At 42.6% G+C, this 27,098-nt stretch overlaps 1 long non-coding RNA gene across 1 annotated transcript in view; it reads left to right on the top strand.

Moving 5' to 3' along the window:
* Window positions 1–19,730, top strand: part of LOC120541176 — a 94,874-nt gene extending 75,144 nt beyond the window's left edge. The window contains exons 3-4 of the long non-coding RNA XR_005635957.1: window positions 9,489–9,622; window positions 19,534–19,730. This is a non-coding gene — a long non-coding RNA (uncharacterized LOC120541176). The remainder of the gene's footprint in view (window positions 1–9,488; window positions 9,623–19,533) is intronic.
* The last annotated feature ends 7,368 nt before the right edge of the window (window positions 19,731–27,098 follow it).

Raw genomic sequence — 27,098 nt, 5'->3', positions numbered from 1 at the left:
AAATCTTAATATTTTTCTTAAAAGAAAAGGTGTCAGAGACCCTCTTTAACCCTATTTTCCCATGTAGCTGTTGCTGGGAAACAAAAATCATTCCATCATACATTTCATAAAGGCACCAGTGTACTTGAGCATCTGTTAAGACAACAATAAAAAGAGAAGACCCTCGAGGGACTGACAGCCTGTCTCATCTGCTGAACGCTATAGATTTAAGTGTCTGGGAAGGACTGCAGTTTGCTGCCTTTCTTTTTTTTTTTCTTGTCTCTTGGTCATGATTTCATATTACTGTCCACAACTTAAACGGTACCAGCTGTCTAGTCACCCACAAACAGGGCAGCCCACTCTGTGACAAGAACAGTCTACTTGGCCCAGTAAGCTCGACCATCCTGTTCACCAAGATTGTCCAAAATAACATCAAGTCGAGAATCTGAAGATCCCTAATATTCTGCTCTCCACCACACTACTGAATCGTTTATTCCATGTCTGTGGTTGTTTACATGAAAAAAACGTCCTAACATTTGTGCAAAGTCTGCCCTTAAGTTTCCAACCATATTACTATGTTGTTCTTGGATAAGTTATTTTAAAGTAACAGCCTTGATCCACTGTACCCACCCCTTTTGTAATTTTAAACACTTCATGTCCCCTCTTAATCTCAGTTTGACCTGCACTCCACACATCATGGCGCTATGTAACCTGACATCTTACCAGCTTTCCTGATTGCTTCTGCACAAATGCCTTGAAAAACATGGATGGATAGATAGATAGATAGATAGATATGAAAGGCACTATATGATAGATAGATAGATAGATAGATAGATACAGTAGATAGTAGAAAGGCACTATATAATAGATAGATAGATATGAAAGGCACTATATGATAGATAGATAGACAGATAGATATGAAAGGCACTATATGATAGATAGATATGTTAACACTGTTGATTGTTTAGTCCCTATATGTCAATGTATATTTTTTTTATGTGCCATTTGTTTTGTGGTTGATCTCTCAAGAGATTGAGCCACCATCATCATCATTAAGGGACCTCCCTCAGCCCAATCCAAAATGAGCAAAGCAGACAAATGTTTGTGGTTCATTGAATGTTGTGGCATTGGTTGAGTTTGGGAGATTTCAATCATTGATTATGTATTTTGGTGTTATGAATGGATGAGTCACAAAAACACTTCCAAAAATTCCCACAAGAAGGGGGATATTACCATAGTGCTTCTAAAGTCGTATTGGAAAACTCCTTGTATTTACTTGTGATGGCTTTCCCCGGATATTTAAACTGTTGATTTTATGAACAAGTGGCTGTCTAATCAATGAGTAGTATGATGCCCTAGAGAATTCATTTTATTCAGATTAATTTTAAATACAGAGAATGTATGGAATTCTCCTAACATGTTGTGGACGCTGGCCCGGACACACACAGACGGACATCTTCAGTTCACCACACACTGTTTATTTACACTATTTACACAGTCCTTTACGTGCACCACAAACCCCAGTGCCTCTTGCACCGATTCCCCAGTCCAGGCCTCACAGTTCCAATGCCTTTGTCCTGGCTGCCTCCAGTCCTCTCTCCAGCTCTGTGCACTTCCACCCGACATCCACCATCGACTGAAGGGAGGCGGCCCCTTAAATAGGAACCCGGATGGGCTCCAGCTGCTTCCCGGCACTCCTCCGCAGACACGCCCCAGTGAGGCGGAAGTGCCAGCTGCGCACCCGGAAGCCGTCCTGGTGTCCCCTGTCGTCTTCCCCCAGGGAAATCCAGGCATCGGGGCGTCGCCTGGCGGTGGCCACGGGTCCCTACAGGGTTGGGCTTCCAAGCCCTTTACCCGAGGCCCCCAACATAACCAGGGCGGACGCCCCGTCGTGGTCTGGAGGATGCCACAGTGCCCCACCGCTAGCGAAGACACGTGGGCACTTCCCGAAAGGGCAGCACGTTCCCAGAGAGGGTCCTACTATGTCCCCAGGGTCCAACACGGCACCCTGGGACATCTTATTTCGGCACCCCCTCCGACGCCAACGCGCCCCCTTGGTCTGCGCCGCTCTATTGTCGGGCACACGGTGCTTTGACACCCGCTACTTTTCCTCGGCGGTGTCAGATCGCACTGTGATCCCTTATGTTCTACGACACAGGAGAGACTCACCTGCACTCCCGCATCAATCACCACTGGAGCTTCCCGGCCCAGCCGCTGCACGAACTCCCTCAGTGCCGTCAAGGGTTGCCGTCGCTCCCAGTTCCTCCACTCGTTCCTTCAGTTCATTAAATTCCTGTAAGAAACGGCATTAATGTTAATGTTTACGGCCGGCGTTGTTTTTGCTTTCGCGTTTTGCTTACCCTCCGGCCGGGAACCAATGAGCACGTCCCCTCCTGGCACGTGTTCAGCTGGGTCGCGCAAAGGCTCTTGGGACTTGGAGTCCTCAGAGGAACGGCTGGCTACTCCGAGCCGGCTGAGATCTGCCTTTTCCTTTTCACCGGCAGACCCTTCATCCACAACCCGTCCCTCTTTGTCGGTTGCTGTTTGCGTAGGCGCTGCTTTGCACGCCTTCCCCTCCCCTTCCAGGAGGCTTGGACCCGTCAGGGAACGAACAACCTCGTCGGAGGACTCCGAGTGTCTTTCACCTTCCCGGCATGCACCGCGGGTGACCAGTCTGTTGTTCTCGTAGGGAGCCATCGCCAGCCGTCTCGCCTCCTGGCCTGCCTTCTGAGAGCCGCGGCCATTTTGCCGATGCATGAGGCAGTCATCCGAGACGCCGCTGCGATTCTCTCGGCGGGCGTCTGCAAAACAGGATAAAAATAAGCCAGAAACGTCGGCCGTTTTACCTGCAGCTACCTCCGTAGCGGATGGCGGAACCCCCGGACTATCTAGGGAGTCCGATGCACTCGACAGCTGTCCGTGTCCCGAGTTTTTCGTTTTTCGGGCTTGCTCGGCCCGAATTAGCGCTCTGTTTTCCTCGCTCCCGGTCAGGTAGGTCCAGGTCATTTCGGCCTCTGTCATATTCTGTACCCCGGGGGTACTGACCTTCTTTTTCCTGGACTTCTTGCCCATCGTTCTTCGGAATGAGATGGTGCTTACTGTTGCAGCTCTCGGTAGCGGGTGAGTTTGGTGCCTCCGTGCAAAGATGGGGAATCCACCGAGGGTTGTCTGCCCACACAAAATTTGTTTTAGATGCAGGTTCTCTGCCAACAAAAGGCCAGAGAATCCTGCCGACTACGCCAGTGTGGCAGTAGGGGGCACTAGTGCTCCCTTGAACCCTCAGTTACAACTCCAGACACCAGGTAAAAGTCCAAGACTATTTATTTTCTTTTAACACAGTGCACCAAGCACCTTCCACACTACTCATTAATTATAAATCAAATTCAACACTATAATCACTCCTCCTCGCCCAGATACTTTGCTCCTCTACCTCCCAGCACAGCTCAGCGTCTGGACTGAGGCATCGTCCTTTTATAGTCCCTGTCCCAACAGTCCACAGTTCCTTATTCCTTCCGGGTCAGGGCAATCAGTTCTTTACTTCAACCCGGAAACACGACATTTCTTCCCGTCACGTGACCGTGACATACTCCCGGGTCATACGGCATCACAGAGCCCATAAGCCCCCCCACAGCGACTCCTGGTGGTCCCCAAGGTATCCAGCAGGGCTGTGTATAAACACTACAATGTCCATAAGGCCCTGCTGGACCTCGGGGCACGATCCTGCTGTCGGGAGAGCTCCTCCTGGCGGCCTGGGGGTGAGGACCGGCATGGGAAGCCGGCAGTCCTCCACAATGTTTAAGACTAATTGTAGGTTTCATATATAAAATACCATATCATCTACATGTAGTGATATTTTCTCTTTGAGTCCTTCTCTGATAATCCCTTTTATCTCTGGGTTCTTCCGGAGATGAACAGATAATGGCTCTATGGGTAAAGCAAAAAGCATTGGTGATAGTGGACACCATTGTCGAGTACCTCATTCTAAATTTGAAGTAATCTGAGAGTGTGTTATTAATGTGTGCTGAGGTTTCTGGATAAGTATAAAGTATCTTAATACGTGCTGGACTTTGGAACACAATTTCATGTGGCAAATGCATATATACCATATTTGCGAAGAAGTAACTTCAGCCTCAAAAATACCAAATTTACCTGTTAAGCATTACACTCCCGCTTCTCTCCATTTCCTCGCAGAACATTAACTTTTATATTCAGGCTTTGACAAGAGCTGGGGGAGTGGGTACAGAATATGTTCAGGCATGGACTAATCATCAGTAAGGGATAAAACAGAGGTGTCATATTGATTACCTCAAGGTTAAAATTGTCATCCATATTGGTAGATATGCAGTGCTCTTGTAATTGCATTCTGATCACCTGCCCCACATTTAAATTGCAGACCAACAGTGAAGTGTGCAGGCACCATGTGGAATGGCAGACTAAAGGGGTTGTGTCTCTTTTTAAACTCCTAGCTAGACCTCCCAGAGTAATTCATGTCACCTCCTGACACCTACATTCTGCTCTGTGTGATGTGCTTCTACTTTTACCTACTGGTGGATCTGCCTGAGCTGGACTGAAGTCACAAGCCTGCTACAAAGTGTAAAAAAGGCCCAAGTTGACAAAGTGGCTGAACATAAAATTCAAGTTATTTTTATTTCACTAGTAGTGAATAAACTGTTCATGAATGGCCATTCATCAACAATGATACTGGAAAGCGCCTTGGGCCGTGAGTTAAATGTTTATATGCTGTAGGCTCAGACCTGTGAGGCATGGCAGAGGCTATGATTGCTGAATATGTGCTCTGATTTATTATGTGCTGTTGACACTTCTCCACATCTGGAATAATGCCAGGGAGTCCCAGTGTAGCAAGAACAGGTGCATCTGTTTTATAAAACATACAGGTGGAAGAAGGGCTGCTCAAGGGAGAACTCAAACTGCAAAAGAATCAAAAACAAAATGACATTATCAGCATCATCGGGTCATCCTTCTGCAGAGTTTAACCCACAGTCTGAATGATGGGGTAGCTCACCCGCTTGCCCATCACCTTAGCCCTTCATTTTTATGACCATCTTCCGGCTTCTTTTTCTTCTTCCACCTAATGAACCTTTGCCCAATGTTTCTTCTTGAATCCTTTTTGGCCCGGGCCAACTGTAAATTGCACCTCTGAGAACAAAGACCTCCTCTAGTAGCCCTGGATGTTCCTGCACCTTAAAAGGGTCTAGTCAGGTCCCAGAATATATGCTAACTCTGGTAGGCAAATCCTCTCCTGACATCTTCATGTCCCTTTTCAAGTCCTTCTCCATAAAAAAGACAATTTGGTCTTCCTTTCTACGAGGAGAAACCCCCAGCTGCCACCTATCAGCGTGGTGGTGTTTTCTGTCAATCTTCTTTTTCATGTGGTGCCATTCACTTGATGCTTTACAAAGTAAACAGAAGCAGAAATTCAAAGTAACAAGATAAAAAAAAAATAAAATCCATCAAAAAATGATAAAGTTTAAGAGAAAAAACGTTGGAAAGTCTACATTATATACAGTGGATTCAGAAAGTATTGGGGCCCCTTCACTATCTGCACACTTCATGGTGTTGTACATTTAATTTTAAATGGATAAACTTGTCCTTTTGGCACCATCAATCTACACTGAATAACCCAAAATGACAAAGTGACAGCATTTGTTCAGAAAGGTTTGCAAAAATATTAAAAATGAACAACTGGAATCTCTGAAATGGTAGTGAGTCCAAGAATATGACAAAGAGGATAAACTCGCTTCTAAAGTTTTGAGTGTTTCCAGCAACACGGTGCTTTGATGATGGATAAAATGGAGGAAGTTTGGGACCACCAGGACTCTTCCCAAAGTTGTCAATCCTGCCAAACTGAGTAACTGGGCAAGAAGGGCCTTAGCCAAGGAGGTGATGATGAACTGAACAGTCACTTTACCAGATCTTCAGAAGTCTTCTGCCAAGATGGGAAAACCTGTTGGAAGGAAGACCATCTCAGCGGCACTTCATCAATCGGGTGTTTATGGTAGATGGAAGTAATTCTTAAGTTAAAGGCATGTGAAAGCTTGCTTGGACACTAAGATCATGAGGGAAATGATTCTGTGGTCAGAAGGGACAAAACAATGAACTCTTTTAGCAGAACTCTAAGCACTGTCTGGAGATGACCAAGCAGTACTTATCACACCTACCAAATACCAAGATAACACTTGAGTGGCTTCAAGACAAGTCTTTGAGTGTCCTTGAGTGACCTAGCCAAAGCCTTAAACCCCACAGAACATATGTGGAGAGACCTAAAGATGGCCCCTAGCCAATCCAACAAAGCTTCAGATGAACTACCATGAAGAATGAAAATTCCCAAACCCAGGTGTGCAAACCTTGTAGAGCCAAACCAAGAAGACTTAATGCTGGAATTATTACCAAAGGGGTTCAACAAAGTACTGAATTAAGGGTCTGAATACTTGTAGGATTATATAAGAGATTTAATACATTTACAGACCTTTTTGAAAACATGTGTTCACCTTGTCATTATGAGTTATTGAGTGGAGGTTGATGTGCAAAAATTGCACATTTATCCATTTAAAATTCAATCTACAGCATAATTAAGTGAGCAGAAAGTGAAGGGGTCTAAAAACACTTTATGAATCCACCGTAAGTAAACATGAACCGATGGAGTATAAGTGTCGATCATATGTTTCACAGTTCCATGTATGACACTGGCTTAAATGATCACCTAAATGATGTACCTTCTGATGGATAGATAGATAGATAGATAGATAGATAGATAGATAGATAGATAGATAGATAGATAGATAGATAGATAGATAGATGTATTATATGAATATGAATACAAATGGTACATAGAATACTCATAAACTGGAGTGAGTAGAGCTGAATTGTAAACCTGCATGAATAAACATTTGGACCATCCAATCAGCTTATAAGTGCTGTTTAATTAATCCAGGAACATTCTGGTAAACAAAATAATCTTGTTAATAAGAAAAGTGGGCATCATTGTTCACTATTGGAGCCTGGACAACATATACTGTAACAAGTAATGAAATACCACAGGGAACAATGCAGAGAAATAAGAATCTGCCTAATTAAAAACTTTAGCTTGATGGCCTTGCAAATACTCGTATTTATTTGAAAGGCTGGCCAAAGTGCCGCCATCTCATGACTGTCATCCTATGATGAACAGTTGAATTCATTACCAAAATTACAGGATAGTTAGCAGCCCATCAATCAAGTCAGATCTTTGGCTATTAATTTAAGCCATAAGATGGACCTCTTATCTTTGCTGTCACAGTGCCCCTCTAATTCTTATGAAAATCACCAGTTACCAAAATAACTAAGAAGCCTGTGACATGGTGCGATACTGTCACTGCAGAACACTACGGAGAGCAGCATCGCTATGAAGCAATAAACAGTCCTGGAATTTCTAAAGTCACCGGATTGGTAATCCTTTCTTTTGTCCAATATTGAGCACAGGGAAAGAAAGAACGAAAGTTTTGTTAGAAATATTTTCTACTTCTGTTTACTTTCTATTGTTATTCATTTAGCTTTTAACCTGATTAGTTTACTGTATATATTTAACAATATAATTTAATCTTACTTGCTGGACAGATAGATGGGTGAAACACACTATATAAGATAGATAGATAGATAGATAGATAGATAGATAGATAGATAGATAGATAGATAGATAGATAGATAGATAGATAGATAGATAGATAGATAGATAGATAGATAGATAGATAAAACACATTCCCTGAAGCCCAATTTTACTTTCTGGTCCCACTTCTCAGCACCAGCTTATTCACGCTAACAAGACTGTGTGAATCAATTCTTTTTAAGTGTTTAGAGAATATGAATTGCTGATAAAAACCAAACTGTGATGGAAGAATAACATACAGAAACAATTTAAGTGTTAATAATAGGACTATGGTGTGTGTACATTTTATCTGACAAGAAAAAGGGCATTGTTTCCTGGTAAACACCGAATGCTTTTATCCTTATTTTGGTAAAAAAAAAAAAGAAAAGAAAATGCAAATAAATCAAACAAACAACTTTCCACTTACTGCAAATATTCATCCATATATCTTAGCCTCAATGAACCAAATTGGAAATGGATCCAATTGTATGACTGATAAACTTTTGGAATGATGTGAAGAACTAAAGTAACATAACATATCAAGACTTTAGGGACTTTCAAAATTCAACTTGATGTTTTTTTGGAAAAAATAAATGGAAAGGACTGGCGAGCTTTGTTGGGCTGAATGGCCTGTTCTTGTCTAGATTGTTCTAATGTCTAATATTCTAATGACATTTATTCATAAAAAACCTACATGGGCATGGAAAAACCAGGCAAGCAGACTAGTCTGCAAAGAAATAAAGCTCCATTGGGCTATGGGGAGTGTTATTAATCATTATGCTCAATTTCGCCTTCATCCATCCACTGATTTTATGAACTTGCTTTGTCCACTACAGGGCGGCTGCCTCATGTGCAAGGCCCAGATTGAAAGGCAATATGCATCACAGACAGGGTCACTGTCCATAATGGAATCTTTGTTAATCTCTAACACATATAACTACAGCACCACCAGTGCTGCCTGTCTTACTAACGTATTTTATTAAACATACTGCCTCTTGAAGGGTGGCACTGTTTAGACATCGGGCTAATTTTAGTCAGTAAAGTGATTTGTTCTGTATCACACAGATTTGGTCGAGGGTGTAAGATGGCATTGTTTGTGGCCACTCACATGACATGATGCCCCGTGCAATAGCACCCTTGCAGTGACTCAGATGGCAGGCATCTGGAGTTGTAACCGAATGACCAGTTGGTGAAAGAATGAGACACAGACCAAATGTTGTTTGTAAAAACAGAAATTCTGGCTTTATTCCATTAATGCCAAGTATATTTACAAAAATAGTGTCTTGCAATTATCAACATAATTCACTACAAATAGAAGAAAAAGTAGAAATAAGAAAAAAAATACAGTACTAAGTGTAAGTGACTATACACTATGTACAGCGGCTCCGTATCAAACACTGATGAAAAATGACAAAAAGAAATTTCTTCCTCAGTCAATTAGCGCAGTTCAAGAAGGATGCTCATAAAAAGAATCAAAAAGTGATAATCAGATTCAAAAATATAATACAGAAGCCCACCACCCAAAACCCAAATTACTGTGAATCTAACTGTGACACTACATACAAAAGCAAGACCCTGTCTCCTTACTGCTTCTTTGTTCAGCAGATCCAAAAATACCAAAAGATCTGAAGATGGTCAAGAAACGACCACTAGTGGAAAGCACGGCGGCCAATCCCAGTCAATGTTTTCCAGTCATAGAAGACGTAGAGGCGTCCATTGTCCTTCGTAATCAGTTAAATGTATTCTGTTTGTATGTAGTCACACACCCAAACGTTGCTAGTCCACTCTTATCTAAGCATGTACTAAGGCAGCTAAACTAACTCTCCATGTCTTTCTTTATAATGATTGGCGATCTCCTTGGCATCAGTCTGGTGGTCCAAACTCAGAGGATGCACTTGCAAACTGTAGGCCTCAAGGACACCGTGAGACCTGTGAAGAAACTGAACACCGGTGCACGACTTCACAATAACCCTCATTGGAGAGCTACTCGTCAAACACAAGGTAAGCACATTTTATCACTAATAACTATTTACGTATTATTGACACACTATAAGTAGCTATTAAATCCTTTCCAGAAATAAATCTGTGAGGCAGCTCATTGCAGCTGCAAAATCCATTTATCACCACACATGTCTGCAGTTCACCAAAATCAGTTCATTGACTGGTCATTATTCTCTCAACATACTGTAGCCTTAATGTTAAGAGAAGCAGCATCTACAATTTTCTCTAAACGTTTAAAGTGGTTGTAGGTAGGAAAGTAAGAAAGGAAAAGCCTGAATTGATGTAAGCCTCCCTAATTGAAGGTGTATAAGAAGTGCAATGATTTACTTCAGGAGGTAGACGTGCATAATACAAAGGATAGTTGTGTCAAGTATCTAAAATATATTAAAATGTGTGCTTCCATTTAAATGTTTAAAGTCTAAATATTCTCGATTATAATAGAAATTTGTCATTTGTCACCCTCTGAAAGCGGTCCATAGAAAGCTAGGCACCTAGTAAAGTACAATTAAAAATAACATCATATTTATAATTATTGACCTTGAAATAGTCTAAAGTACCCCACATGCTTATTGTTTGAAATTTGTCATTTTTAACCTCTAGGACCACAGGTAAAGAATCAAATAGCAAAAAAATGATTCTATTCATGATCAGCAACCTTTAAAATAGCATGAGACATCACTCCACATGTGTGTCTTACATCTTACAAAATTTTGTGAAAGGGGTAACTTTGACTCCTCGTATCCCATTAGAAGTAAACCCCTTGGGTTGGTCGATGTGGCCTGCACAACGTCAAGTCCTTCGGATCATTTTTGCTAAAGGCACCTAGAGTTTACTCATAAAGGGTGTAATTTCCTGCACAAAATGTGTTCCAAGAATGGCCTAAAACTTTGTGTTTTCTTTTTGTTTGTTTGAGACTACGTTGGGGTTGGGGCCTCAAAAAGCTTAATGTCATGCATAATTAGACATCAAAATGAGTTGAGTGGCATATAATATGTGGAAAGTTTCTCGTACAGGGTGAGTCAGGAGGCGTCAGACAAAAATCTCTAAAGTGACTTCGAAGCATTCATAAGTAATTCTTATAAACACAAAAAAATAAGGTGAACGGGGCAAAACAGAAAAGATGAAGCCAAAAAAGTGGGAGTAATAAAATATGGCAAATGGAAGGGCAGCATTATTTGGAGGTCTGCCTCTCGAAGCCCAACAGCAATGAGCTGCAGTGAGAGTTTGTTTTCCTCACTTCAGTTTGTTTCCATACACTAGAGGCTGGACGGCTTTTTACTCTTAACATTATTTGTTTTATTCATTTTTATGGTGTCCAGCCATCCAGACAGCACTGAACGACTACACAACATGGCAAACCCACTAAAAGCAAGTTACCAGCTAATTAAGCACAGCCAGATGAACATGTCACAAAAAACGCCAATTAAAAAAAAATATATATTCCTAGTCTGCCTCAGAGTACCTTCATGCCATGTAGGAGTCTGAGTGCCCAGTAACAAATGGCACAGACCATCATCGCTGAATCACACAACAGTTCAAGTTCAGCTCTGCGTCCCATGTTGTGTGCACACAGCTGTCGTACATTACGTCACAAAGTGTTGTGTGTCAGAGCCAGTAAAAAAACAAGATTAGCCTTTAAAATCATCAAAACCTGATATATTAGAGACATTTTAACAGATTTTCCTCCTTCCAGGCTGGCCCTGGGTTATATGATTTCTCTTGTGAAAGACCAATTAGACCCCCTGTGGTTACCCAATTGGACAAACGTGCAATTATCTGTCTCCTCCACAACACTGGACAAAGCTGGCAGCACTGTGTGGATGATGTTTGTGATTTCTCCAGTGCCTGCAGTACCATTCACCAACCCATGTTAAGGGGTAAGCTGAGGGTCATGGAGGAGAATAGGCCTACGATGTCCTGGATAATGGACTATCTGTCGGCCAGACCACACTTTGTGAGGCTCAAGGGCTACGTGAGCAACACTGCAAGGAGCAGTCCTGCCAGCTTTTCGCTTCACTCTGTACACCTCAGACAATAAATCTAACACCATGTCATGTCACTTGCAGAAATTTGTGTTTTGACAGGGGAGGTGAGACAGAAGAAGGAAGTCAGGTGGAGAATTTCAATAACTGTCTACAACTTAACAAGGAACTGGTTATTGACGTTTGCCGCACCACAGAGAATCTACACCCAGTCCCTATTCAGGGAGTGCTCTTTTTACTGTTAGACAAGTCAGACGTTTATTTTTTCCATTCTTTCTTTGTTTTTAGTTATTTTGGTGTGTATTTGGGGGCCTGGTTGTTGCTTGATTAGGTGGTGGTGGTGTTATTTATCATTAATATGTATTTATGTATGAAGGTATTGTGTGTCTGTAATGAAGTCCCATTTCTCATGTGAATAAATAAGTGATATCTATCTATCTATCTATCTATCACATGTTGCCCTTCACATTTTCAGTCTATCTCCCCATTGATTTGGTATGTCTGTTGTAAGTGTAGCATACACTCCTAACTGTTTTAAATGCTATCAGAGTACAGAATACCAGAATAGTGGTAAGATGATTATTGGAAGACCTAATTCCGCTCTCTGAGGCCTTCCTGTCCTCTGCCAGTGTGTTTCCACTCCTCTTTTCTGTCTTTCGGTTCAGCTATACCCTGCCAGGGAACACGTCACATAAGGTTCTCGCCCAGGTCAAACCCTTGACTTAACTGGTAGGTTTCCATAGTCTCTGGGGGCTGTGGGCCTATCACTCCTCTTGACTTCTCCATTTTTTGTCCGTGTGGATCATGTACTCTGCCTTTGTCCTTGTGTCACCTTTACCTTGGTAGTCTCCTGCCAGCCAGGAGACATCTTACGCATTGTTCAGTTGGAATCTCTGCTGAATCTTCTCATGAATGAGTTTTCTTCACGTCCCAAGAGCCAGCTTCTGTAGCCCAGGATTGGACCGCCAAGGTCCCCGCCTTCAGCCACCACCCAGACTCACACTGCACCCGACCTCCTTGGCCCCTCCCATAGGTGCTGAGCCCATGGGAAGGGGGACCCACGGTGCCTCTTTGGGCGGTGCCCGGCCGAGCCCCATGGGCCACCAGGCCCTCGCCATCAAGCCCCACCTCCAGGCCTGGCTCCAGAGGGGGGCCCCGATGACCTGCGTCCAAGTAGGGAAAACGCCGTCCAATTTTTTTGTTCTTCATAGGAGGTTATTTTGCTCTGGATCGGTTTGCAGCTGAGTGTTAAGCGGCTGGGATGAGAATCAGCATCTCCAAATCTGAGACCATGGTCCTCTGCTGGAAAAGCATGACATGCCCTCTCAGGGTTGGGAGCAAGATCCTGCCCCAAGTGAAGTAGTTTAAGTATCACGGGGTCTTGTTCACGAGTGAGGGAAGAATGGAGCGTGAGATTGACAGGCAGATCGGTGCGGCATTTGCAGTGATGCGGGCTCTGCATCAGTCTGTCATGGTGAAAAAGGAGGTGAGCCGTAAGGCAAAGCTCTCAATTTACCAGTCGATCTACGTTCCTACCCCCACCTATGGTCATGAGCTACGGGTAGTGAACGAAAGAACGAGATCGCGAATACAAGCGGCTGAAATGAGATTCCTCCGCAGGGTGTCTGGGCTTTCCCTTAAAGATAGGGTGAGAAGCTCAGTCATCCGGTAGGGGCTCAGAGTAGAGCCGCTACTCCTCCACATCGAGAGGAGTCAGATGAGGTGGCTCGGGCATCTGATCAGGGTGCCTCCTGGATGCCTCCCTGGTGAGGTGTTCTGGGCACGTCCAACCAGGAGGAGGCCCCGGGGAAGACCCAGGACACGTTGGAGGGACTATGTCTCCCGGCTGGCCTGGGAACGCCTCGGGATTCCCCTGGAAGAGCTAGAAGAAATGGCTGGGGAGAGAGAGAAGTCTGGGCATCTCTGCTCAAGCTGCTGCCCCCGCAACCTGATCTCGGATAAGCGGAAGAGGATGGATTGATGAGTTTCCTTCACTGACTACCCCCGCCTGTTATTTTGTATGTGGTCTTTCTCTATGTTGGTGCATGTTCATGTTAGATTTAATCCTTTGGTGATAAATGAGGAGCTGTTATTTGTCAGATAGCCTGAAGAGGCAGATCTCCATCACCCAGTCTAGTGCACTTGGCACAACACACATTACATCCAACATTTGAAGTGATTTTCAATAAAAGTACACTGAATGTCAATGTGAATCATCCTATTACCATTCTCCAGCTCTCATCTGTCCATGTGGAGGCTGCGGCAGAAACAGGTCACAAGCAGGCCTCCTTGTGCCTTCATTTTTGAATGCTCTGAACAAGCTTGTGGAGTCCCCTGGTGACATAGTTAAAAGCTGTGGCTCAAGAACAAGTGCCGACAAGTTCCCCTATCCCTTGTCTTAACAGCAATGCCAAGCTTCTTTACGCTCAGTGAAAATTTGAGAAGCATCAGCAAATGAACCTGCTCTAAACTCTCTGCTTTCCTCAAACGATGTATTAGTTGACACCAGGGGAAGCTCAAGTACTTAAAGTTTCACTTTGTCCTTCTGTGATGACCCAATTTTTTGGTGAACAGAAAAGATAAGGTTGGTAGGTGAGGTGAACGGCGTGAGCTGTGAGGTAATGATGAGATAAGAGCCAGACAGGGAATTAAGTGGTATATGCCTGCCCTGGTGCCAGGGTCGAGAGAAGAAATGGCACAGTCAAGAGGGAAGGAGAGGAAGTTCAGAAAATTCAACTGAACAGAGAGAGCAAAAAGAAAAGGTTCACTCACCCTGTAGAAATATGGAAACAACTGAATTTGATTATGATTTTTAAAGTGGGAGGCAGTGTGCCCCCTACTCCCCACCTCTACTGGCTAAAATATTGGACTTAAAGGACTTAGTACTGCTGTGGTCCATGTAGTCATGGGGACATCTTCAAGTGGAGATTCCCAGCTCAGCTAAAGGGAGGAATTGGGAGTGGAGCAGGATGATTCCATTTGCCTGAACAGGGATAGATGAAGAAAGAGAGAATAACAGTGGATTTATATATGTAGGCATTACCTGGAGTGCTCTGTGACCGTAAATATCATGGAAATTATTCAAAGGAATCTGGCCTCATATTGGGATGCTGCCCACTAATGCTAAAAGGAGTTCTCCATACAGCTGAAGGCCCAGTCTCTGTCACAGGTCCAAACATTTCATCTGATCCTGTTGGTAAAGACCATTAACCATTTTCAGTATCTGGAGGACTTTTATCCCAAGTGCTCCTGGTTCAAAGGCTCCTGTGTGTTGTGAAGCCCTGGGATCTCGCTTACTTCAATGGCATCATCAGTACTGTTTATATGCAAACTCCCAGGAGCCATTTCAAATCAGATACTGCTACTCTCTTTTAATGCAGTGTTGATTAATAATAATAATAATAAATACCCTAAGCATTTAGTTTTTAGATGTGCATAAGTCCCTGGTGGAGTAGAGAGAAATGCAGACCTGCACAAAATGCTTTACACACGCCTGCGTTATTAATTTAACTTTTAATATACTGTGCCATTCATTGGTGTCATTTCATTTTTAATTTACTGCATTGGGCTTATATTGCTTTTTCGACAGAAGTCGAAAGAGTTAAAACCAGACAGCCGCTGCAAAAGAGGAATATGAAGGGGGAAAAAAAAGAGCTTAATTCCCGTAATTTCATTCCGATCACGTTGTGCGCGGGTAAAAAAATGCGCCTTTCATTTACTCTTAGAGGTATCAGTGAGGTTTGATTTGCAGCTAATTTGGGCTGATTTGCGAAACGCAAAGGTCACTTATTAAATAGCTCCACGACAGCTCCCATATGGCACCAGAGCTTGTTAGTCCTGTGCCGTAACCAGCAGCAACCACCTTTGACCCCACTGGGCTACTTGCATTTAACCCTTTCTTGCCTGGCATGCAAACGTTTCTACATTTCTTGTAGAGAGATGCTTTAGTTCAAATTGGCAATGCCAGGGGGTTACAGCCTCTATGGATGACAATCCCAAAGTATAGCCAGTCTCAGCCTACTGTGTGCTGACTGGAGCAGACATCGTGAGAAGCATGAGGTTATACTCAGAAACTGGCAAAAGCGTTACCCCTATCCTTGTTGCTATATTTAATAAATGAAGTAATAGAATATAGTAAAGTTGGCGTCATTGTCATTGTTAGTGGTGCTACTGCCTCAAGGATTGACTGTCCTGTGATGTTGGTGTCGATCTGAAGTGTACAAGTTTTGCTCAGACCTGTGCATTTAGGTTTATTGGCAACCAACTCTAAAGTGGCATCATCCCACTTGTCAGGTTGTTGGCAATTCTAAATTGGTCCATTGTGAGCATGAGCATGAGTAGGCCCTGTGATGGACTGGTACCCCATCTATTTCTGTTTCCCACTTTGTGATAGATAGATAGATAGATAGATAGATAGATAGATAGATAGATAGATAGATAGATAGATAGATAGATAGATAGGTGGGGCCTGCTGCATTTGCGAGACTTTTCCAGAAGATGTCACTCTTCTGCAGAAAGTGTTTTCCTGCTGCAGTAGTCGCATGACCCAAAGTCATGGTTCACTACTAACTTACTGATAATCTCCTGTGCTTGAAAAGAAAGCAGGAAGGCACTCTCCAGTGGGAGGCCAGAACCAGCGTTGCAATAATGGGCTTGTGATTAATGGTGGTCTGCAAAGAACCAAAGGTTCGGCAGTAGAAAGATGTAATGATGAGAGGAAAATGAGTAACATGGCTTAAATTGAGACAAATGGCGACAAAGGACCAATAAGGAGACACATAGAACATCTCCAAAGCATTTGCAGTATCCATCCATCCATCCATTATCCAACCCGCTATATCCTAACTACAGGGTCACATGGCCAATCCCAGCCAGCACAGGGCGAAAGGCAGGAAACAAACCCCAGGCAGGGCGCTAGCCCACCGCAGGGCACGCACACACACACCCAAACACCAACCACAGACTAGGGACAATTTAGAGTCACCAATGCACCTAACCTGCATGTCTTTGGACTGTTGGTTTATTAAAGGGTAAAAGAGCTTGAAAAGACTCCAGTTCATTGCACACAGGGACCAAGATATGGCAGCAGCTGTTTGTGGTCTTTGATTTTTATTGAGGGAAAATAGAAATCAAAGTCTGACTTTTGAAAATGATTTTAGACTTTCCAGTGAACAAAATCTGCAAGTGCAGCCTATCTTTGTAGGGCTACATAACACTTCTTTTAAGTATGTATATAATTTATGAATCGCATTTGATTTAAATTAAAGAATCTTGGAGTCTCTAAGGGGCCAGCCTGGTCTGCTGTAAGACGTTAAAAATAGCAGACTTTGCAGTGCTTGCCTTTATGCGCCCATGCCTGTGGTTTTAACAGAAACAACCCACTATGGGATCAATGGAAGCTGGGATGTTACAGGCAGAGTTTATTCCTGGCTCCTGATTATTGTCCATTTTTCGTGCTTTATTATAAAGTATTATTATCCCTGTGTTTGTTGTATGTTTACTAGTATTGCTTGGTTTATTTACTATTTAGTTTCTTTTTTGTTTTGTGCCGTTTTCCAGTGTTCTTTGTGGGTTAAACCCCCCAAGAGGTGGAGCCACTATGATGTCACTGCTGAAGGACCACCCACAGCATTTGTGTTCCAAAGCTCAGAGCTGGTTCTTCAGTGTTTCATTGATATTCATCGAATGCAGATATTTGTATTGGAGCATTGAAGTTTCTAGTTTATTGGGGTTTTTTTTTTTTTGCTTCTTGTTCTTGGGTTTTGATCTTTGGAATGTGTATTGAGACTTTTTAAATTTTTTCCCTAATTGATTTTTTTGGAAAGTTGAAAGCCAGGGCCATTTTTATTAAAAATAAAAAATTGGGGATAAAATTGTTAGGGTAGTGTGGATGAAAGGTGAATACAGAGACTGATGTTGTGTTTTGATATGGAAGCGTAGGAGTGTGGACTTAGCCTGAGACCATCGATAGCCACAGTATTTTCAGCAGGGTGTTGGTAAATCTAATTCCAGTGTGTTTTAGATCCCTCACATTTGTCTCAAAAGAATCATCACTGGCCCGTGTGCAGAGCACATTGACATTTTTACTTTCCTGTGCTAATGAACATGTAAACATATTTGAAATTATCCTAAAACAAGTTCCATGCATAGAAAGAATGTTCTAATGAAAACAAAAGAGATTTTAGAGATCATTTTGACAAACCTGGAATTGTATTTCATATATCTCAAAATGCATGGGAGGTTATTTCAAAATATTTTGAAATACATTTCAGATATCTTAAAGTGACCACAGTGTCATTTTAAGAAATCTAAAAATATATTTGAGTTATCTAAAAATGCTTTAAATATATTTTGAAAAACAGAAACTCCCAGATATGTATTATTCATTCTTGAAAACTCATTTACATTAATCTAAAAATGTGAGTTAGCATAACAGGAGCGAAACCCAAGCAGAGATGGGCTACCTCACCTCACCTCACCTCAAATTCTTAAATGCCTTTCCTTATAAGGGTCATGGTGGCAGTGGGCCAAGCCGGGCAGCCCAGACATCCCTGTCCCCAGCTACACATTGCAGCTCTTCCTGGGGAATCCCAAGGCATTCCAAAGATAGGTGAGAGACATAATCCCTCCAGCATTTCCTGGCCCTGCCGCGGGGTCTCCACCCAGTAGGACATGCCTTGAGCAACTCTAGGGGGAGCTATTCTTAAGACATGCCCAATTCACTTCTCAAAATGGAGGAGCAGCAACTCTACCCTGAGGGTCTCCCGAATCACTGAGCTTCTCACCAAATCTTAGAGTGTCAGCCCAGCGAGGAAAACTCATTTCTTCTGCTTGTTGTTGTGATCGCATTCTTTTGGTCACTACCCACAGCTCATGACATGGTTTAAGAATTTTTTGAATCAGTTTGTGGAATACTCTGCTATTTACAATACAGTACAGTTTATTTTTGTATAGCCCAAAATCACACAGGAAGTGCCGCAATGGGCTTTAACAGGCCCTGCCTCTTGACAGCCCCCCAGCCTTGACTCTTTGAGAAGACAAGAAAAACTCCCAAAAAACCCTGTAGGGAAAATGGAAGAAACCTTGGGAAAGGCAGTTCAAAGAGAGACCCCTTTCCAGGTAGGTTGGGCGTGTAGTGGGTGTCAAAAGAAGGGGGTCAATACAAAACAATACAAAGAACAGAACAAATCCTTGATACAGCATAAAAATAAAAATTTTAGAAGTATGGAGCAGAATTTAACAGTAAACAATTTAAACAATTTAACATGTCTTCTGTAATCCCAGTATCAATAATCCCTAAATATTTTTCCTTCTTTGAATTCTAAGTAGCCCCATAAGTGAGCATTAGTACCAAACCCCACAATGAGAAGGTTTTTACTGCTAAGCATTCAAATACCAACAAGGCCCCCAAATCCAATTAGTAATGAGCCAGCCGGCCATTCAAATCCAGCGGCGAGGAATCAGATTACCAGGAATAAACTGACTCCTGGCTTTTAATTGCACCGTTACATGACCAGATTTCCGGATCTCACAGCACAGTAATTGGATTTGAACAGGATTTCCAGTGCCATGGAAATGCACAGGGAGCAGGAAAGAAGCTTAGAATGTGAAAGATAAAACATGAAGCCAAGCCAAAACATACACAGACATCCAAAACACAACCCATACAATGCACATTTTACAATTAAAGTTAGAATTCATTTCTGGGACAGGCAGAATTCTGCACATTCTAGTGGACAAGGCTCTGTACTTTAAATCTCAAGGCCACTGGTTCAGTCATCATGTCTGCATCATGGTGGGACTCTTAAGCAGGTCCCTTAACCTACCTGTGCTCCATTTAAAAAATAAAAAGGTGAACAATTGTACTGCATCTCTGTACTCATAAAATGTTTCACTCTGTTAAATGAAGGATTTGTCTTTGTTGGTCAGGCTCAGACCCTCATTGGAACTAAATGCACTAAGAAGGACGGAGAATGGACAGATGGACTGATGACCTGTGCAAACAAACTGAGAAAAATGAGCTTGGACTACAAATGAGACTGAGGTTATCCATAAACATGTCTGCTCGTAACTGCTAGCGGAGGGTCAGAAAACCAAAAAACACAACGTTGGAGACGGCTGCTTCCATCAAGACAGACTGGTACGTTTAAAAATCGTATTTTAGGAGCTGCTTCTTATAGGCAGCCATTCAGTATCACTGTTGCTTGTGGATAACCTGCTAATAAATATTATCCTTTTATGTACGGCATGCATTTTATTTATTTATTTTTTGTTACTATTGTGTCGCTTTGTTGCTATTCCATTTTTATATATTTCTAGCCGAGGTAGTTGGACTTACCCAGTTAGATTTGTAGAATGGGTTAAGGAAAAAGCAAAGATTTATGTGTTTTTTAAATGGTTCACCTGTTGTCATCGCTAGCTGTCCATTCCGTCACCCACACTGCATCTTTATTAATATCTCTGCTACCATGAGTCGAGAATTTGTTCTTTTTGGTTCCAACTGGATTCCAGAATTGCAGTGATGCCTTGCTGGATTATAACCATGAACGCTGTCATGTCTGCCTCATCCTCTTATTTCAAGGCAGACGGTTGGTTGTGCTTAAATTCTGATGAAAAGATGGCATATAACAGAGACATTGTTATGCATGTCTCATTGCAACAGGTGACGCATCACAAACATTTGTAGTAATTAATTTTATTACTATAACCATTTGGGATACACCACATGTTGGAATAGAAAATGTAATGCATTGTATCCAGTTTAACAGATGTTCCCAATAGATGGTGCACTGAAAGTGCTAACGCTAAGGCCTACATTGATTACTTATATTTTAACTCGTATTAGACCTGTAGCACAGCTAGTAAATCATAAAATGTTCTTGCATACTGAAACAATTAATTGATACTGGCTGCAAGAACACTGCACAAACACACCAGCATTTACCTGTTTAAACACATTTATAAAAACATTTTTAATATTTAATTGTGTTACAGTTTTGCACGATTAAAATGCACAGGTAATTTAATGTATTTTATGTCATGACTGAAAACCCAAATGAAATCAAGAAAGCATCTTAAAACTGTGACATGTTGAGCTAACCTACTTTGCACTGATTAATTTGTCGATGTGGTTTAAATGGAAACAAAGTGCAAGCTGTTGAGACTTGGCATTTGAATCCATTAAACCCTTAGACAGCTAGCCAGATAAGACTTGATTCGATTTTAAGACGATGATCACGAACTATCACGTCTCCACGTATGTGTTATAAAATAAGCATCATTGTGGCCAAATACCGATAAATACCTGCAATACTGCTGATAAAACACAGGCGCAGCCCCCCACGCACGCACTTGTGCCGCACAGTCGCGCTCCGCCGAGTCCCAGCCGTTAGCGCGGTGCGCTTTAATTATTATCGTTTAGGACTGAAGCAGCGGGAGATTTCACGAAGCGTAGCAGACACTGACAGAATGATCACCAGCCATAGAACAGAGGGGTTTAAAAAATGAGCCTTCGACAGTCTAAAAAGAATATGGAAACTGAAGGCTCTTCTGTTGTTGTGAGGTGCATGACCCCAGTGCACTTGATGGCGCATGCGTTTAATAAAGCGTCTGCTTCACTCTGGTAAGGGAGAGAGGCGTGTGGTCAAAACGCCCATATTGGCGTCCCGTCACAGGATCTATTCCTAAAAAAAGACATTTACACAAACACTGTGCCCATATATACGGGGACTTGCTTTAACAACCTGCTTAATCACAGAAGCCCTTATTCCGATTACAGAAACTAGGATAACACACGTCTGTTTCACCACGAGACTCGTGGCACGAGTTACCCGGTTATGTGCCCATCCATCCATCCATAATCCAACCTGCTATATCCTAACCACAGGCTCACGGGGTTCTGCTGGAGCCAATCCCAGCCAATTCAGGAAACAAACCCCGGGTGCTCATTCTAAACCGGATCACAGTTAAGCATTTCGTAGTCTGCGCAAGTGCGTTGCACTTTGTTAGCCTGTGCTGGTCCTTGCTTCGGCGCGTGTGGAATATGGTGGAAGTGTTCACAAAGAAAAATTTCCAGAGGCAAATGCTCGGGCGATCGCATTATTCCTTCTCGTAATTGACATAATCTGTCGCAGTGTTTCAGAATTTGGTAAATTTTTGTTGATGAGCTCAACGTATAGTGTTAAGTGCAGCAGCACAATCTCGGGTAAGTAGGGTAACGCATTAAAAGTAACGTGCGTTACATATTCAGATTACCTCATAAAGTAACGGGTAACCTAACACAATACTTATCTTACTCAAGTAAATACTGTTACGGCCCCTTTGGGGGGTGAGGGTGGGGGGCGGCTTTTGCTCGGGAGAGACGGAGGAATGGAATTAGCCTCATAATTTCGATTGATGTTGAGGCAAAGTTAAAGCAGGCTACGTCTGTGCAAATTGGCACACTCAGTAAGAACATTGTTCCAAATGTGGATGAGCATGCATACAAGAATCACACGCGATACCTCGGGATGAACACATAGGTGGTCCTGGACACAAACTGTCCCATAGAAGTCAGTACATCAAGCTGAAGATAGGCGGGGCTGGATGGGTGATTGACTGTGAAATGTCAAATAGCTATGCAGAGCTTTGGAACATTCGCATTCCACTTAACAAGCACTGCAAAGTTCAAGAAGACATGCAGAGACTCTCGAGGGGCTGGATAAATAGAGCCTAGCAGAATATAAGGTGTAGGGGTGACGGAGAGAAGCACCGCATTCGGCAGTGGAATACAATCAGGAACACTGGAAGAGGGAATGCATGCGACTTACCGGTGCATAACGTGCTTTACATGATGTGTACCGTGGTTATGGCACTGGGAAGCTGATTCTTCTGAAAGTCAAGTTGTGGTTTATTCGTCGTCCAATAAATGTGCTTGTTATCGGGCTTTATTCATTTTTATTGGGGTGTGTGAATCTCAGTCTTTCCTCTTCCCGCACTCAGTATTATTTTAGATGTTGTTGCAAAGTGCTAAGTGCAACTTAGCTTAATATCTTACCTTATTATGTTGATCCTTCCCCTTGTCTTAGTATTGTTATTAGTATATTTGCAGTGAAGATTTAGTGTTAGTATCAGAAAGCTACGTTATTATAATTTCCAAGGAAACTACAAAACGTCATTGTGTGTACCACTTTGTGGTGTGGGGTGCCATAAAATCGTGACGTCATTCTCAAACGTGAGCTCGTATTCCTAGCTGGGACTGGTGTATGATGCTTCATAACTGCTTCTCACGTCCTCCTTTGAGGTAGGATAAATTCTTATTCTAACAGTAATTTTGAGACGCTTGACAATGCAGGCAGCAGAACTGCAGGGTGGACCTTAAGGGCCCTCAGGCCACCATTGCCTTAATGTCTTTCACCCCATGGCGATTGTATCCTTTCAGGCCCAACTCTAGACACTGGTGATGGCAACCACCACAATGACATCTACACTGCTTTAACATGACCTCTTGTTCTCCCATTGCGGTTTTCTTTTACTCCCTTATTGTGCGCCCTGATGGTGACATTAAAAAGGAGACTAAAACACTCCAGAAGAAGAAGGGTGAGGCCAGCCGTCATGACAAGGTGTTTATACATTTTCATCCATAAGGGCTGCCTTTTTATCTTTTTGGAAACGACAGCCTTATGCATGACTAAAACGACACAGGAATAAAATGAGATTTTGAAGCCGAGAAATATCAAGGGGGGAAACTGCGGACAGTAGCGGGAAAAAAAAAAATGCAAGGGAAAATTAATTTTTTCGTTGCCAGGAGGGGTCAAGTGTTACATCTTAACCCGTGGAGCCCACTGCTGTCAGAGCTGACAATCATTTCACACATTCCACAGCAACCAGGTTGCCAAGCAACCAGGGGATTCAGTTGCTAGGCACCCAGAGCTATGCAGCATGTGTGTGTGAGCGTGTGTGTGTGAGCGTGTGTGCGTGCATGTGTGCGGCATGGCTGTGTGCTTTTTTACCCCTGTTGTCTCATTGCCAACCTAAGGAGCCAAATCTGATAATTGAATAAGGCATCTTCTGATGAGAATCAATTTACTTGTCAAGAATACTTCATTAGAGGGTAATTAAACTCTCCTAAGCTCGGAGGCCGGGCGCACAACTCAGGCGGGGCGGAGACGCTTGTTATCTTTTATGCAGGTTTTTCATAAATTCTCATTGCTTCCTAATCTGCTTTGAGGGCGCCTGGGAGGCTGGAGCCAATTCTGGCAACATTTGGGTAAGGCATTCACATAGGGCCAAGTTACCCTAACACAAACATTTTTGGGGACGTTAGAGGAAAGTGTGCTAAGCCAAATCACTGTGCCACAATGCCTGCCACAGTATAGTAAAAGTGGTGTTATGCATCTAAAAGTGAAAGATTTTTATCTCTATAGGATTGAGCCCTGCAACAAGGACATCCCCACCGCCCTGTACTCTATCTCATCTGAGTATGAGATTTGGTCAGTGCTAATGGCCTTATGTAAGAGGTCATTGGGCTATGGTACCATATCATCAGTCACCCTTTAACACTACAGGACGTAATCAACTTAGAGGGGAAAGGGAGAAGACCATCAGGCTCATCTGGTCTTGAACTGCTAGCCATAGCATGGCTACCACAAACAGTCAGGAGATGAAAATTAAAAAGTAAACCTCAAGTAGTGACCTGCATACATTTTTGGGCAGCCCTGCTAAACCTGATGCCCTGATTTATCAGTCCAATTTCCAACCCATTTGTACAGTTTAGGGGCCAAGGATCCAGTGCCTCTCCTTGCATATCACTGGGTGTAAAGTAGAAACCAATCCAGAATGGGATGTCATTTAATCTTGGGACACACTCGCACCCACATGGGACCAATATGGAGTTGCCTACTGACCTGATTCATCCAATTGACCTATGTATTACACCAAGGTGCCACAGTGAAACTGTCCCAGTGCATGCAAGACAAGAACAAAACCGGGATGGAGCCCATGGACCATGCAGGGAAACTGGAATACTCAGAGAAACCCCCCCAGTGGAAACACATTTATTGTAATAATCTCCTGTCTTGACTTAACTGCTCTATTAGTCAAACTTCTAATGTTCAGCAGCTGCTTAGTGGTGCAAGCATCAAAATAAGACAGCAGTGGGGAATTTCTCATCATGAATTGCATGGTCTGCTTCAAAAATCAAACCAGCCTTTGTATGAATTAAGGTTGAAAGTTGTGGAGGCCTGCATCCTAGCTTGGCAGCTTTGGGTACAAGTAACAAACTAACCTCACTTGGGGCACTCGGGCATACTCACCCACAGCAAACTAATTCAGGGCATTCCAGTTAACCTAACATGTATGTGTTTGGGAAGAAACAAGAAAAATACACAGGAAGAGTGGGCAAAATCCACATCTGTCTATTATACTGTATAGTGCCCTTCACTCTGTCTATCTATCTATTATATAGTGCCATTCGCTCCATCTGTCTGTCTATCTCTCTATCATATAGTGCCATTCGCTCCATCAATCTATCTGTCAGATAGCGCCCTTCGCTCTATCTATCTATCTATCTATCTATCTATCTATCTATCTATCTATCTATCTATCTATCTATCTATCTATCATATAGTGCCATTCACTCTATCTATCTATCTATCATATAGTGCTCTTTGCTCTATCTATCTATCTATCTATCTATCTATCTATCTATCTATCTATCTATCTATCTATCTATCTATCTATCTATCATATAGTGCCATTCACTCTATCTATTTATCTATCTACTGTATCTATCTATCTATCTAACTATCAGTGCCCTTCACTCTATCTATTATAAAGTGCTTTTCACATTTATCTATTAATCCTTCTATTATATAGTGCCTTTCCCATCTACCAATCAATGTATTATATTGTGCCTTTTGTTTTATTCTAGGTGCACATTCTAGTGTCAGTCCTTTTTTGCTAACATTGTTGTATACATCTTTTTTGTGAACTTTTTCTGCACTGCTCTCGGAGTCACGGGTACAACAAGGCTTTTGTCACATGCATGTCGACAGCCTTTTCTCTTCAGTCAGGGTTTTTTGGGTCTCACACGGTGACAGCTCAGCCAGCCCACACACCTCCACTGATCGTGCGTATTGTTTGCTCCGTCAGAGGAGCTCAGCGCAGAACTGTAGTGCCATAATGTATTAACAAGGGGGTGTGAAGAATTGATTTTCGCTGGTTTCAAGGTTAGCAGGGAAATTCTATCAAAGACTACACAAACACATGCTCTATCCTCCCACTGTGAAAGGCACATTTACATAAGCCTGTTAAGCACCATAAAAAGGCTGTCAGAAAATAAACCCTGTGACCCTGTTTCTCTTGCGTGCCGCTGCTGCCGCCGATGTCTTTGTGACCCTGCACGGCACTCGTGTCTCTTGGTGACTTCAGATCAGGCCTACTGGTGAACTGCGAGAGGTGAAGTTCACCCCATTGTGTTGAGGGCACTGCACGTGATGAATAAAGTATCCTCATCCATTTACAAATGCAGTGTAGTCTGCATGCCTTTTAGATGAAGAATCACAAAGCATAGAAGTAGAACAAGAACAAGACGCTGCTCCTCGTTTAGGAGCCCAGAGCTGTTGTAATGCATTCATTCAGTTTCTTAATGTGGAGCTAATTGAATAAAAATGAAATTTAATTAGTCAGTCAGTAATTTGACCAGTGTGTGAGGGGTTGGCATCCCATCCAGGGTTGGTCCAACACAAGCATTGTCAGTTACTCTATAGAGCCTTTGACAGTGTGCACCATAGCAAAGAACACAATATTTCAGTATGGCACAAGACAAAAGAGTGTAAGAAATTTGACAAACCAGAGGAAAACATTCAGTGATTTTGTCGCTTGTTTCTTTAGCTAACAGCTCACTCGACCCAACATCTCCTCCAGATCTTTCTTAAAGGTTGTCCAGGTTTCTGCGGTTTGTTCCAGATCTCCACACAAAAGTGCTACCTGACTTCAATACTAAATGCACTTCTCATTAATTTCCACTGGTGTCCTTGACTATGTGCTTCATCTTTAAGCTGAAACAGCTGTGTTCTAAAACAAATCGTATGTTTCTTTCTTATAGAATTTACACTATATGGTCAAACGTTTGTAGATACCTAACCATCACCCTACATTAATATGGAGGTGGCGCTCTATAACAACCTCCACTCTTCTTTCCACAAGATTTTGGAGTGTTAGTGGGCATCTGTGCCGAAAGAGCATTTGTGAGGTCAGATACTGATGTTGGAATAGAGGACCTGACTTACAACTGGTATTCCAGTTCATCCTAAAGTTCCTCCCATTTTTAACACACCATATGCTGAGTGCGTTTGTGTGGTCTACTACTTAATGATGGAGCTGTTGTTGCTCCTTAATGCTTTCGCGTCACAATAATAGTACTTAGAGTTGACCGCACCAGAGCAAGTACTGACAAAATGCTCTTTTACTCTGTAAAGTCCTGAAGAGCACAAAATGGTGGTCCTGAAAAGGCT

This window comes from Polypterus senegalus, chromosome 12 (assembly GCF_016835505.1).
Source record: "Polypterus senegalus isolate Bchr_013 chromosome 12, ASM1683550v1, whole genome shotgun sequence".
Lineage (NCBI taxonomy): Eukaryota > Metazoa > Chordata > Cladistia > Polypteriformes > Polypteridae > Polypterus > Polypterus senegalus.
This window is presented reverse-complemented; position numbering and strand designations above follow the sequence as displayed.